The sequence below is a fragment of the Triticum urartu genome, chromosome 2, assembly GCF_003073215.2.
Source record: "Triticum urartu cultivar G1812 chromosome 2, Tu2.1, whole genome shotgun sequence".
NCBI lineage: Eukaryota > Viridiplantae > Streptophyta > Magnoliopsida > Poales > Poaceae > Triticum > Triticum urartu.
This window is the reverse complement of record NC_053023.1, coordinates 419672034-419686617: the sequence shown is the minus strand read 5'-3', so window position 1 is coordinate 419686617 and position 14584 is coordinate 419672034.

Sequence of the window (14584 nt, the reverse complement as noted above, 5' to 3'; positions counted from 1 at the left end):
CATCGTCTTTCAGCTTGGTTTTCTCTAGGAATGCGTTGAAGTTTAGGGCAACATTAGCATGGGCCATTTGATCTACAAGACATATTGTAAAGGTATTTAGACTAAGTTCATGATAATTAAGTTCATCTAATCAAATTATTTAATGAACTCCCACTCAGATAGACATCCCTCTAGTCATCCAAGTGATACATGATCCGAATCGACTAGGCCGTGTCCGATCATCACGTGAAACGGACTAGTCATCATCGGTGAACATATCCATGTTGATCGTATCTACTATAGGACTCATGTTTGACCTTTCGGTCTCTTGTGTTCCGAGGCCATGTCTGTACATGCTAGGCTCGTCAAGTCAACCTAAGTGTTTTGCATGTGTAAATCTGGCTTACACCCGTTGTATTCGAACGTTAGAATCTATCACACCCGATCATCACGTGGTGCTTCGAAACAACGAACCTTCGCAATGGTGCATAGTTAGGGGGAACACTTTCTTGAAATTTTAGCGAGGGATCATCATATTTATGCTACCGTCGTTCTAAGCAAATAAGATGTATAAACATGATAAACATCACGTGCAATCAAATAGTGACATGATATGGACAATATCATTTTGCTCCTTTTGATCTCCATCTTCGGGGCGCCATGATCATCATCGTCACCGGCATGACACCATGATCTCCATCATCGTGTCTTCATGAAGTTGCCTCGCCAACTATTACTTCTGCTACTATGGCTAACGGTTAGCAATAAAGTAAAGTAATTACATGTCGTTTTTCATTGACATGCAGGTCATATAATAAATTAAGAGAACTCCTATGGCTCCTGCCGGTTGTCATACTCATCGACATGCAAGTCGTGATTCCTATTACAAGAACATGATCAATCTCATACATCACATATATCATTCATCACATCCTTTTGGCCATATCACATCACACGGCATATGCTGCAAGAACAAGTTAGACGTCCTCTAAATGTTGTTGCAAGTTTTTTACGTGGCTGCTATAGGTTTCTAGCAAGAATGTTTCTTACCTACACCAAAACCACAACATGATATGCCAATTTCAATTTACCCTTCATAAGGACCCTTTTCATCGAATCCGATCCGACTAAAGTGGGAGAGACAGACACCCGCTAGCCACCTTATGCAACTAGTGCATGTCAGTCAGTGGAACCAGTCTCACATAAGCATACGTGTAAGGTCGGTCCGGGCCGCTTCATCCCACGATGCCGCAGAATAAAGATAAGACTAGTAACGGCAAGTAAATTAACAAAATCGACGCCCATAACATCTTGTGTTCTAGTCGTGCATAGAAACTACGCATACACCTAGCTCATGATGCCACTGTTGGGGATAGTTGCAAAAATTAAAAAAATTATACGCATCACCAAGATCAATCTATAGAGAGACTAGCAACAAGAGAGAGGGGAGTGTATCTTCATACCCTTGAAGATCACGAAACGGAAGCGTTACAAGAATGCAGATGAAGTAGTCATACTCACAGCGATTCAGATCGCAGTTGATTCCGATCTAAGCACCGAACAACGGCGCCTCCGCGTTCAACACACGTACAGCCCGGGGACGTCTCCTCCTTCTTGATCCGGCAAGGGGGAAGGAGAAGTTGGGGAAGAACTCTGGCAGCACGACGACGTGGTGGTGGAGTTTGCAGTTCTCCGGCAGGGCTTCGCCAAGCACTACTATGGAGGAGGAGGTGTTGGGGAGGGAGAGGGCTCCGCCAGGGGAAGGGTTCGGCAGGCCTCCCACCTCCCCTCTATTTATAGGGGCAAGGGAGAGGGGGCCAGCCCCCTCCAGATGGATCTAGAGGGGAGGCGGTGTAGCGACCAGACCTCAAACAGTCTGATCTCTGCGCTCAGGTGTCATCCCTGGATCAGTAATGCTGACACCACACAGTACTCGGAGGATTTATAACAGAGTAGCAATCACACACTTATTACATCAAGTGTCTCAATAGAGAACTTATTACAATAAAATATGGCTTAAGGCTATCTAATAACGGTAACAGCGGAAGGCTTGGAAGATAAGTGAGTCCATCAACTCCAACGGCATCACTGAGTATAGAACCACGACCTAAAAACTCCTTAATCGTCGTCTGAAAAGTCTGCAACATTAACTTTGCAGCCCGAAACGGGTCAGCACATGGAATATGCTGGCAAGGTAACACATAGAGAGTAATGGAATGAAACAGCTATACTATATGCATAGTTTTTCATAAAGCCAATTTTTCCCTACTGCAAAGGAATAAATTTATTTAACTATCATGGTAGTTATTAAACATTGAGAATGGTTGACAGCATTCTCAATCCTAATTAAGCATCATCATTAACAAAACCAAACAAAATTAATTTAGAGTAACATGTTGAGATTCACATGATAATCCAGGTACTAGATACTCAAGATGTCCATAACCGGGGACTCGGCTAACCATGATTAGTTAATACACTCTGCAGAGGTTTGCGCACTTTTCCCCACAAGGCTCGATCGCCTCCGTTTGGTTTCTCGCACTACACGGTGTTTGAGAAGACTGATGACCGAGACATAGTCTTTCAGAAGTGCTAGCACCTTACGATCGGGTAGACCGTACCACCTACATCCCCTACATCTGCTAGTCTACCACTGTAAGAGTTCGCACGACTTAGTCAACTATGCTAGAGCCCATAATAGCTTGTGGCTGCACATGGAAGTTTCTAGCATGAATAATCTCATGATCCCTTTGAGCCTGGGTGGCGATCCAAAAGAAAACGGGCAAGTCCTGGATTACCCAGGTGCCTCAATCCACCCAGATGTGTGTTTATGTTGCCACCTTAGATAAACCATTAATTAACAATACTCACATCTGTCATGGATATCACTCACCCCATCCACGTCTACTAGCATAGCATGGCAATAAGCAAACGTAGAAGTAACTCCCAAAGGTTTGATAGTAAACAGGTAATAGGTACTACCTCAACTACTTCCCATCCCACAATTTAATTAGATCCTAATCATGCAATGTTTGAGGATTGATCTAATGCAATAAAACTGGGTAGTAGAAAAGGTATGATCAAAGTGTTACTTGCCTTCCTGATGATCCGCGAAACCTAGCGATTCGAAGTAACAGGCGGCGCACTCCGGGTATTCTATCGCAGACAAACAAACAAGCATACAATAAGTACACATCTAATGCACGGGTAAAAGTCAAATAAGAGATCTAACCAGAAGGTTCAACTTAAGAACTCCGGTTTGCAAAAGAATCAAATCGAACGAAGTAACGAAAGTCAAATGGCGAAAGAAAACAACTTCGTTCTACTAATCTGGATCTAAGGCAATTTTTACAGTAAAAAAACTTGTTTAAGTTGGTTAAACGGATAGAGGGTTTCGAGACGAAACTCCAGGTGCTTGAATCGCCCGATTCCGATAAACGAGCGAAAAGTTATACTAAAACGAAAATCGGATCAGGAATCGCGATCAGAAAAATCACGGATTTAAATCCGAGAAAAAGAAAAACGACAAACGTTCATTAGAACGAACGAACGGACAAACACTCGCTAATTAAATAAATCGGAAAACCCGATCTATTAAAAAAACGAATCTAAAAAAACCGACAAAAAACCGACGGTTTTTCGAAAAAAAATAAAAAAACCGGCATGGAAATCGAGGCGACCTCGGGCGGCGAGTCGGCGGCGGCGGTGTCGTCCACCGGCGGCGGCGGCGGCGTCGTCCGCCGCCGGCGGCGGCGGCTAGGGTTCGGGGGCGCGGGCGGGCTGGCTGGCTGGCTGGGCTCCCTCCCCCCGGCTTATAAAGCCTAGCGGGCCGGGAGTCCGGGTTGGACACGGCCCCTAGGTCGGTTCATTTTTTTATATAAATAATTACGCGCGGAAGAAAAATAAAAAGAAATACTAAACGGACTCCAAAAATCCCGAAATAAATTTTCCCGGGCTTCTAAAATCAAGCCGCACAAGGTGACCATTTATTTGGGGCCTAAATGCAATTTTGAAAAACGCACATTTTTCCTAAATTCAAATAAAATAACGAAAAACTCCGAAATAAAATCTTATTTGATTTTTTATTAAATCCTCAATATTTCTTTATTTTGGGAAAGTCATTTTATTCCTTCTCTCATATTTTTGTAACAGAAATAATTGATGATAATATAAATAAAATCAAATGATCCTATTCTCAAAATTTGAGAAAACTCAAATATGAAAATAACGAAATCCCCAACTCTCTCCGTGGGTCCTTGAGTTGCGGGGAATTTCTAGGATCAAAACCAAAAGCAAATAAAATATGATATGCATTGATGATCTAATGTATAACATTCCAAATTGAGAATTTGGGATGTTACAAACCTACCCCCCTTAAGATGAATCTCGCCCTCGAGATTCGGGTTGGCTAGAAAATAGGTGAGGGCGGTCCTTCAGCAAATCTTCCTCTCGTTCCTAGGTGGCTTCGTCCTCCGTGTGGTGGCTCCACTGAACTTTGCAAAACTTGATAACCTTGCTGCGAGTGACTCGACTGGCAAACTCAAGAATCTTAACTGGTTTCTCCTCATAGGTCAAATCGTTATCCAACTGAATTGTTTCCAATGGCACTGTGTCTCTCAAGGGTATGTCAGCCATCTCCGCGTGGCACTTCTTCAACTGAGAAACGTGGAACACATCATGAACTCCTGACAATTTTTCGGGCAATTCCAACTTGTAGGCCACTTCTCCCATATGCTCCAAAACTCGATATGGTCCTATAAATCGTGGCGCTAACTTTCCCTTAACCCCAAAACACTTTGTTCCCCAAAGTGGTGATACTCGAAGATAAGCTCTATCTCCGACTTCATAAACTGTCTCCTTGCATTTAGAATCTGCATAACTCTTTTGCCTAGACTGGGCTATCTTGAGCCTATCGCGAATCAATTTCACCTTCTGTTCAGACTCTTTAATCAAGTCAGGCCCAAACAACTGGCGGTCTCCAACTTCGTCCCATGACAACGGTGTCCTGCACCTCCTTCCGTACAAGGCTTACAAAAGGGGCCATCTTTAAACTGGTTTGGTAACTGTTGTTGTAAGAGAACTCTGCATATGGCAAATTGTCGTCCCAACTAGATCCGTAATCTAGCGCACAAGCTCTCAGCATGTCCTCCAAAATCTGATTGACTCTCTCAGTCTGTCCATCTGTCTGTGGATGAAAAGTTGTACTAAATTCTAGCCTAGTACCCAAAGTTTCATGCAACTGCTTCCAGAACTTTGAGGTAAACTGGGTTCCTCTATCTGATATGATACTCCCCGGAACTCCATGCAGACATACGATCTTGGTCTTGTATATCCTTGCTAACTTAGCACTGGTGTAAGTGGTCTTTACCGGGATGAAATGAGCTACTTTCGTCAACCGATCGACTACAACCCAAATTGAGTCATAGCCTAAACGAGTCCTGGGCAATCCCATAATAAAATACATGCCTAACTTATCCCACTTCCATTCGGGTATCGGCAATGGTTGTAGCAATCCTGCCGGCTTCTGATGCTCTGCCTTTACTCTCTGACATACATCACAAACGGCTACGTACTCCGCAATATCTTTCTTCATTCTGGTCCACCAGAAAATATCCTTCAAATCCAAATACATCTTGGTATTTCCTGGGTGAATCGAATATGGTGAATCGTGTGCCTCTTGCAGAATCAACTTCCTGATCTCCGGGTCATTGGGCACATAAACACGGTCTTCAAACCATAGGGTATCGTGCTCATCCTCACGAAATCCCTTAGCCTTTCCCTTGCTAAGTTTCTCCTTAATAGAAGCAATCTCCTTGTCAGTCCTTTGGGCTTCTCTGATTTTATCCATCAATGTAGAATGAATCTCCAATGCTGCTACATAGCCTCTCGGGACTATTTCTAAGCATAACTCTCGAAGATTTTCGGATAACTCCCTTGGGATTTCTCCCGTCATTAATGTATTGACATGGCTCTTATGGCTTAATGCGTCAGCTACTACATTAGCCTTCCCGGGATGGTAATGCAATTTCATATCATAATCCTTGATGACCTCCAACCATCTCCTTTGTCTGGGGTTTAACTCCTTCTGTGTGAAAATATACTTCAAACTCTTATGATCCGTATACACCTCGCAATGGTTTCCAATCAGAAAATGTCTCCAAGTCTTCAATGCATGCACTACGGCTGCTAACTCCAAGTCGTGCGTAGCATAATTAAACTCATGAGGCTTAAGCTGTCGTGAGGCATATGAAACAACTCTCCCTTCCTGCATAAGCACTGCTCCAAGTCCTCGACGTGAAGCGTCGCAATACACCTCATAATCCTTGGTCTGATTTGGCAAAATCAACACTGGTGAGGTAACCAAACGTTTCTTCAATTCCTGGAAACTAGCCTCACATTCCTCCGTCCATATGAACTTGGTATCTTTCTTCAACAACTCAGTCATAGGCTTCGCAATCTTTGAGAAATTTTCAATAAATCTCCGGTAGTATCCTGCGAGTCCAAGAAAACTCCGGATCTCTCCCACGGTGGTTGGTACTTCCCACTTGGTCACGGTATCAACTTTAGTGGGATCAACTACTATACCTTCTCCAGATATAACGTGTCCGAGGAATCCTACTTCCTTCAACCAAAATTCACATTTGCTAAACTTGGCATATAATTGATGCTCTCTAAGCTTTCCAAGAACCAAACGCAAATGTTCCTTATGTTCCTCTTCATTCTTTGAGTAAACCAGGATATCATCAATGAACACTACGACGAACTTATCCAAAAGCTCCATAAACACTTTGTTCATCATGTTCATAAAATATGCCGGAGCGTTAGTCAGACCAAATGACATAACGGTATACTCGTACAGCCCATACCTGGTGGTAAAAGCTGTCTTAGGAATATCCTGTTCCCGAATCTTCAACTGGTGGTATCCTGATCGCAGATCGATCTTGGAAAATACCTTAGCTCCTTGCAATCGATCAAACAAATTATTAATCATCGATAGTGGGTACTTGTTCTTGATTGTTACCTCATTCAATCCTTGATAATCGACAACCATCCTTAACGATCCATCCTTTTTCTCCACTAGAAGTACTGGCGATCCCCAAGGCGAAGAACTTGGGTGAATATAACCTTTATCCAGTAACTCTTTAATCTGCTTCTTAATTTCCACCAAATCCTTTGCAGGCATCCTATATGGTCTCTTTGATATTGGCCCTGTGCCTGGCAATAGCTCAATCAAAAACTCAATATCTCTATCCGGTGGCATGCCGGGCAACTCTTCTGGAAATACATCAGGGAAATCCTTCACAACTAGTACTTCCTCTTGCACAACTCCTATTAAACAATTTACTTGAGTCCTCTTCGGCACATGCCGGGGTACATACTTGATCCTTCTCCCTTCCGGTGTGGTAAGCAAAATTGACTTACTAGCGCATTCAATATTCCCTTCATACTTTGATAACCAATCCATGCCTAATATCACATCCAGTCCTTGGGATTCCAATACTATTAGGTCCGAGGGAAAAACATAGTTACCAATCCTTAATGGTAACCGATCACACCATCGACTAGCCATATATTCTGCTCCAGGCGAGGTTACTAACATGGGTGACCTAAGGGCTTGGGTTGACAGGTTATACTTATCCACAAATCCCCTTGATATGTATGAATGCGATGCACCAGTATCAAAAAGAACGAGTGAAGTAAATGACTTAACCAAAAACTTACGATGACGGCATCTGGCTGCTCTTCAACCTCCTCCATGTTTACGTGGTTCACCTGTCCCCTGTTGAAAGGGTTTGGCTTCTTCCCAGAGCTTCCATTGCTATTTCCATTTTTTAATTCAAGACATTCATTTGCATAATGTCCTGTCTTCGAACACTTAAAGCAAGTGACTTGGCTCAGGTCCTTCTTGGCTGGGGTTGATGGGTTGGTGCGATTCTGGCCATTGCTTCCTCCATTCCCATTACCATTCCTGGGGCCATTGTGATTGTGCGAGCTACCTCCTCCATGGTTATGCTGAAAATGTCCTCCCGGTCTAGGGGTAAAACGTGGCTTCTGCCGAGCTCCTGAATTGTACTTCCCTTGTCCATACTTCCTCTTGCGATTTTCAATTTGCTGCTGCTTCCCTTCAATCATAAGAGCACGATCTACCAACTCCTGGTAGTTGTTGAAGGTTGCTACCATCAACTGCATGCTCAACTCATCGTTCAGTCCTTCCAGAAACTTCTCCTGCTTAGCTGCATCCGTAGCAACGTCATCTGGGGCATAACGTGCTAACTTGCTAAAGTCCTCCACATACTGGCCAACTGTCCGTCCTCCTTGGCGCAAGTTGCGAAACTCACGCTTCTTCATGGCCATAGCTCCTGCTGAAACATGGGCAGTGCGAAAAGCCTGCTGAAACTGGTCCTATGTGACAGTGTCGACAGGGAAAGTGGCTGTGAAATTTTCCCACCATGATGTTGCGGGTCCTTCAAGCTGATGTGCGGAAAACTTCACCTTCTCCGCATCTGTGCATCCTGTTGTGGTCAACTCTCTAGCTGTCTTGCGGAGCCAATCATCTGCTACTATCGGCTAGGTGCTACTGGAAAACACCCGCGGATTCAGCCTAAGAAAACGGGCTAAGTGATCAACAGGTGGTGGTGGTGATGGGTTGTTGTTGTTGTTCCCCTGGTTCTGATTCTAGACTAGCAACTGCATCAATGTATTCTGATGCTGGATCAACTGGGTGAGCTCCGGTGGAAAGGTAAATCCGGGGTCATGTCTCGGAGGCATCTGAGGGTTTAGAAAAGATGAGATGTAAGAATAGAGGGGGTCTAAAGAGAAAACACTACCCATATGCATATTAGGCAAAATCAAACAATTCACTTCATTCAATCAAACAAGGCATACAATCGATCTAACTATCGCAAAAGTGCTCGGAATACTATATTTACATGGTGGACTACTACTACTTATGAGGTGGTCTACTAGAAATATTCTTCGGTTGCAGACTCCATGATATCTGCTCCAGCTTCATCAATATAGTCATCATCGCTATCGTCTGGATCCGAGTCGGTGTCGTCGATGATGATGTAGTCTTCCGGGCTAATCTCCTTGGGTTCTTCGTCTTCATCTACTGGTGTAGGGCCTCCCATAAATATTGCTAGCTTCATAGTTAGGTCGGCATTCTTATCCACCAATACTTCAATTTCCTCTTCATAATCTTCACATGTAGCCTTGAGTTCTTCCTCCAGCTCCTTGATTCTTGTCTTAGCCTTCTTCAGATCTATCATGTCGGCGCACATCTGGTTCTCCTGTCGTCGAATGTGCTGGTTTAACTCCTGGATAAAAGCTGCAATTGATCTATCCTTTCTGGTGCTGATCATCTCCTAGTGCTCATCTCGGCGTCCACAAATCTGGTAGATAGTATCCTTGAGATCATTGCGGTAGACTTCTCCAATGCGTCCCATGGCGATGTGAGCTGCCATGCTCTTCCCTAGATTCCAAGTTGGTGCATCAAAAGAAAACTCTATGGGCTCAGTGACTGGCATGAACGTCCTTCCTGGAACTTGAACTTGAATCATTCAGCGCTCTTCTTCAGGTAAAGTGGCGTTGTAGGTTCCGGTGAAGCTTGGTACTCCTATGTTCAGGTATCTAGTGACTTCCTTCAAGTGACGTCCAAAGGGTGTATCTTCATCCGGTCGTGTGAACTTGTTCCTTGCATCCGCCATCCTAAAAGAGTAGAAAAGATGAGGAGTCAAAAGAGAAGAGAGGGAATAGTGATCTAGGTCTTTAGCTTAGTGGTCGTGTCCTACAGTCAGCGTGTGCTCTGATACCATCTCTGTAGTGACCAGACCTCAAACAGTCTGATCTCTGCACTCAGGTGTCATCCCTGGATCAATAATGCTGACACCACACAGTACTCGGAGGAGTTATAACAGAGTAGCAATCACACACTTATTACATCAAGTGTCTCAATAGAGAACTTATTACAATAAAATATGGCTTAAGGCCATCTAATAACGGTAACAGTGGAAGGCTTGGAAGATAAGTGAGTCCATCAACTCCAACGGCATCACTGAGTATAGAACCACGACCTAAAAACTCCTTAATCATCGTCTGAAAAGTCTGCAACATTAACGTTGCAGCCCGAAACGGGTCAGCACATGGAATATGCTGGCAAGGTAACACATAGAGAGTAATGGAATGAAACAGCTATACTATATGCATATTTGGCTGGTGGAAAGCTCTATGGTTACAGTTTTGCGTAAAGCCAATTTTTCCCTACAGCAAAGGAATAAATTTATTTAACTATCATGGTAGTTGTTAAACATTGAGAATGGTTGACAGCATTCTCAATCCCAATTAAGCATCATCATTAACAAAACCCAACAAAATTAATTTAGAGTAACATGTTGAGATTCACATGATAATCTAGGTACTAGATACTCAAGATGTCCATAACCGGGGACTCAGCTAACCATGATTAGTTTAATACACTTTGCAGAGGTTTGCGCACTTTTCCCCACAAGACTCGATCGCCTCCGTTTGGTTTCTCGCACTACACGGTGTTTGAGAAGACTGATGACCGAGACATAGTCTTTCAGAAGCGCTAGCACCTTACGATCGGGTAGACCGTACCACCTACATCCCCTACATCTGCTAGTCTACCACTGTAAGAGTTCGCACGACTTAGTCAACTATGCTAGAGCCCATAATAGCTTGTGGCTGCACACGGAAGTTTCTAGCATAAATAATCTCATGATCTCTTTGAGCCTGGGTGGCGGTCCAAAAGAAAACAGGCAAGTCCTGGATTACCCAGGTGCCTCAATCCACCCAGATGTGTGTTTATGTTGCCACCTTAGATAAACCATTAATTAACAATACTCACATCTGTCATGGATATCACTCACCCAATCCACGTCTACTAGCATAGCATGGCAATAAGAAAACGTAGAAGTAACTCCCAAAGGTTTGATAATAAACAGGTAATAGGTACTACCTCAACTACTTCCCATCCCACAATTTAATTAGATCCTAATCATGCAACGTTTGAGGATTGATCTAATGCAATAAAACTGGGTAGTAGAAAAGGTATGATCAAAGTGTTACTTGCCTTGCTGATGATCCGCGAAACCTAGCGATTCGAAGTAACAGGCGGCGCACTCCGGGTATTCTATCGCAGATAAACAAACAAGCATACAATAAGTACTCATCTAATACACGGGTAAAAGTCAAATAAGACATCTAACCAGAAGGTTCAACTTAATAACTCCGGTTTGCAAAAGAATCAAATCGAACGAAGCAACGAAAGTCAAACGGCGAAAGAAAACAACTTCGTTCTACTAATCTGGATCTAAGGCAATTTTTACAGAAACAAAACGTGTTTAAGTTGGTTAAACGGATAGAGGGTTTTGAGACGAAACTCCAGGCGCTTGAATCGCCTGATTCCGATAAACGAGCGAAAAGTTATACTAAAACGAAAATCGGATCAGGAATCGCGATCAGAAAAATCGCGGATTTAAATCCGAGAAAAAGAAAAACGACGAACGTTCGTTAGAACGAACGAACGGACGAACGCTCGCTAATTAAATAAATCAGAAAAACTGATCTATTAAAAAAACGAATCTAAAAAAACCGACGAAAAACTGACGGTTTTTCGAAAAAAATAAAAAAACGGCGCGGAAATCGAGGCATCCTCGGGCGGCGACTCGGCGGCGGCGGCGGCGGGGCGGCGGCTAGGGTTTGGGGGCGCGGGCGGGCGGGCTGGCTGGCTGGGCTCCCTCCCCCCGGCTTATAAAGCCTAGCGGGCCGGGAGTCCGGGTCGGACACGGCCCCTAGGTCGGTTCGTTTTTTTATAAATAATTACGCACGGAAGAAAAATAAAAAGAAATACTAAACGGACTCCAAAAATCCCAAAATAAATTTTTCCGGGCTTCTAAAATCAAGCCGCACAAGGTGAACATTTATTTGGGGCCTAAATGCAATTTTGAAAAATGCACATTTTTCCTAAATTCAAATAAAATAACGAAAAACTCCGAAATAAAATCTTATTTGATTTTTTTATAAAATCCTCAATATTTCTTTATTTTGGGAAAGTCATTTTATTCCTTCTCTCATATTTTTGTAACAGAAATAATTGATGATAAAATAAATAAAATCAAATGATCCTATTCTCAAAATTTGAGAATACTCAAATATGAAAATAACGAAATCCCCAACTCTCTCCGTTGGTCCTTGAGTTGCGGGGAATTTCTAGGATCAAAACCAAAAGCAAATAAAATATGATATGCATTGATGATCTAATGTATAACATTTCAAATTGAGAATTTGGGATGTTACAGGCGGCCAAGGGGAGGTGGCTTGCCCCCCAAGCCAAGGGGGCGCCCCCCTTTAGGGTTTCCCCTAAACCCTAGGCTCATGGGCCCTAGGGGGATGGCTCCCAGCCCACCTAGGGGCTGGTTCCCCTCCATATTCTGCCCATAGGGCCCTTCGGGGCAGGTGGACCCTCCCGGTGGACCCCCGAACCCTTTCGGTGGTCCCGGTACAATACCGATAAACCCCCGAACACTTCCGGTGACCGAATAAGGACTTCCCATATATAAATATTTATATCCGGACCATTCCAGAACTCCTCGTGACGTCCGGGAAGTCATCCGGGACTCCGAACAACATTCGGTAACCGCATACTAATTCCCATAACAACTCTAGCGTCACCGAACCTTAAGTGTGTAGACCCTACGGGTTTGGGAACCATGCAGACATGACCGAGACATCTCTCCGGCCAATAACCAACAAAGGGATCTGGATACCCATGTTGGCTCCCACACGTTCCACGATGATCTCATTGGATGAACCACGATGTCGAGGATTCAATCAATCCCGTATACAATTCCCTTTGTCAATCGGTAGGTTACTTGCCCGAGATTCGATCGTCGGTATCCCAATACCTCATTCAATCTCGTTACCGGCAAGTCACTTTACTCATTCCGCAATGCATGATCCCGTGACTAACTTCTTAGACACATTGAGGTCATTATGATGATGCATTACCAAGTGGGCCCAGAGATACCTCTCCGTCATACGGAGTGACAAATCCCAGTCTCGATTCGTGCCCACCCAACAGACACTTTCGGAGATACCCATAGTGCACCTTTATAGCCACCCAGTTACGTTGTGATGTTTGGCACACCCAAAGTATCCCTACGGTATCCAGGAGTTGCACAATCTCTTGGTCTAAGGAAATGATACTTGACATTAGAAAAGCTTTAGCAGACGAACTACACGATCTTGTGCTATGCTTAGGATTGGGTCTTGTCCATCACATCATTCTCCTAATGATGTGATCCCGTTATCAATAACATCCAATGTCCATGGTCAGGAAACTGTAACCATCTATTGATCAATGAGCTAGTCAACTAGAGGCTCACTAGGGACATGTTGTGGTCTATGTATTCACACATGTATTATGATTTTCGGATAACACAATTATAGCATGAACAATAGACAATTGTCATGAACAAGGAAATATAATCATAACCATTTTGTTATTGCCTCTAGGGCATATTTCCAACACACGAGGCGGAACCTTGGCGGAACCAATCTAGGGCTCCCGCAGAGCTGTTCTACCGGGGAAACTTCCCTCTGGGAGGGGGAAATCATCACCAACGATCCTCTCATCGGGAGGGGGTCAATCTCCATCAACATCTTCACCAGCACCATCTCATCTCAGACCCCAGTTCATGTCCTGTATCCAATCTTTGTATCCAAACCTCAGATTGGTACCTGTGGGTTGCTAGTAGTGTTGATTACTCCTTGTAGTTGATGCTAGTTGGTTTACTTGGTGGAAGATCATATGTTCAGATCCATTATGCATATTAATACCCCTCTGATTATGAACATGAATATGCTTTGTGAGTAGTTACGTTTGTTCCTGAGGACATGGGAGAAGTCTTGCTATAAGTAGTCATGTGAATTTGGTATTCGTTCGATATTTTGATGAGATGTATGTTGTCATCCCTCTAGTGGTGTCATGTGAACGTCGACTACATGACACTTCACCATTGTTTGGTCCTAGAGGGAGGCATTGGGAAGTAATAAGTAGATGATGGGTTGCTAGAGTGACAGAAGCTTAAACCCTAGTTTATGTGTTGCTTCGTAAGGGGCTGATTTGGATCCATATGTTTCATGTTATGGTTAGGTTTACCTTAATACTTCTGTTGTAGTTGCGGATGCTTGCAATAGGGGTTAATCATAAGTGGGAAACTTGTCCAAGTAAGGGCAGTACCCAAGCACCGGTCCACCCACATATCAAATTATCAAAGTACCAAACGTGAATCATATGAACGTGATGAAAACTAGCTTGACGATAATTCCCATGTGTCCTCGGGAGCGCTTTCCTTCATATCAGAGTTTGTCCAGGCTTGTCCTTTCCTACAAAAAGGATTGGGCCATCTTGCTGCACCTTATTTACTTTTACTACTTGCTACTCGTTACAAATTACCTTATCACAAAACTATATGTTACCGATAATTTCAGTGCTTGCAGAGAATACCTTACTGAAAACTGCTTATCATTTCCTTCTGCTCCTCGTTGGGTTCGACACTCTTACTCATCGAAAATGCTATGA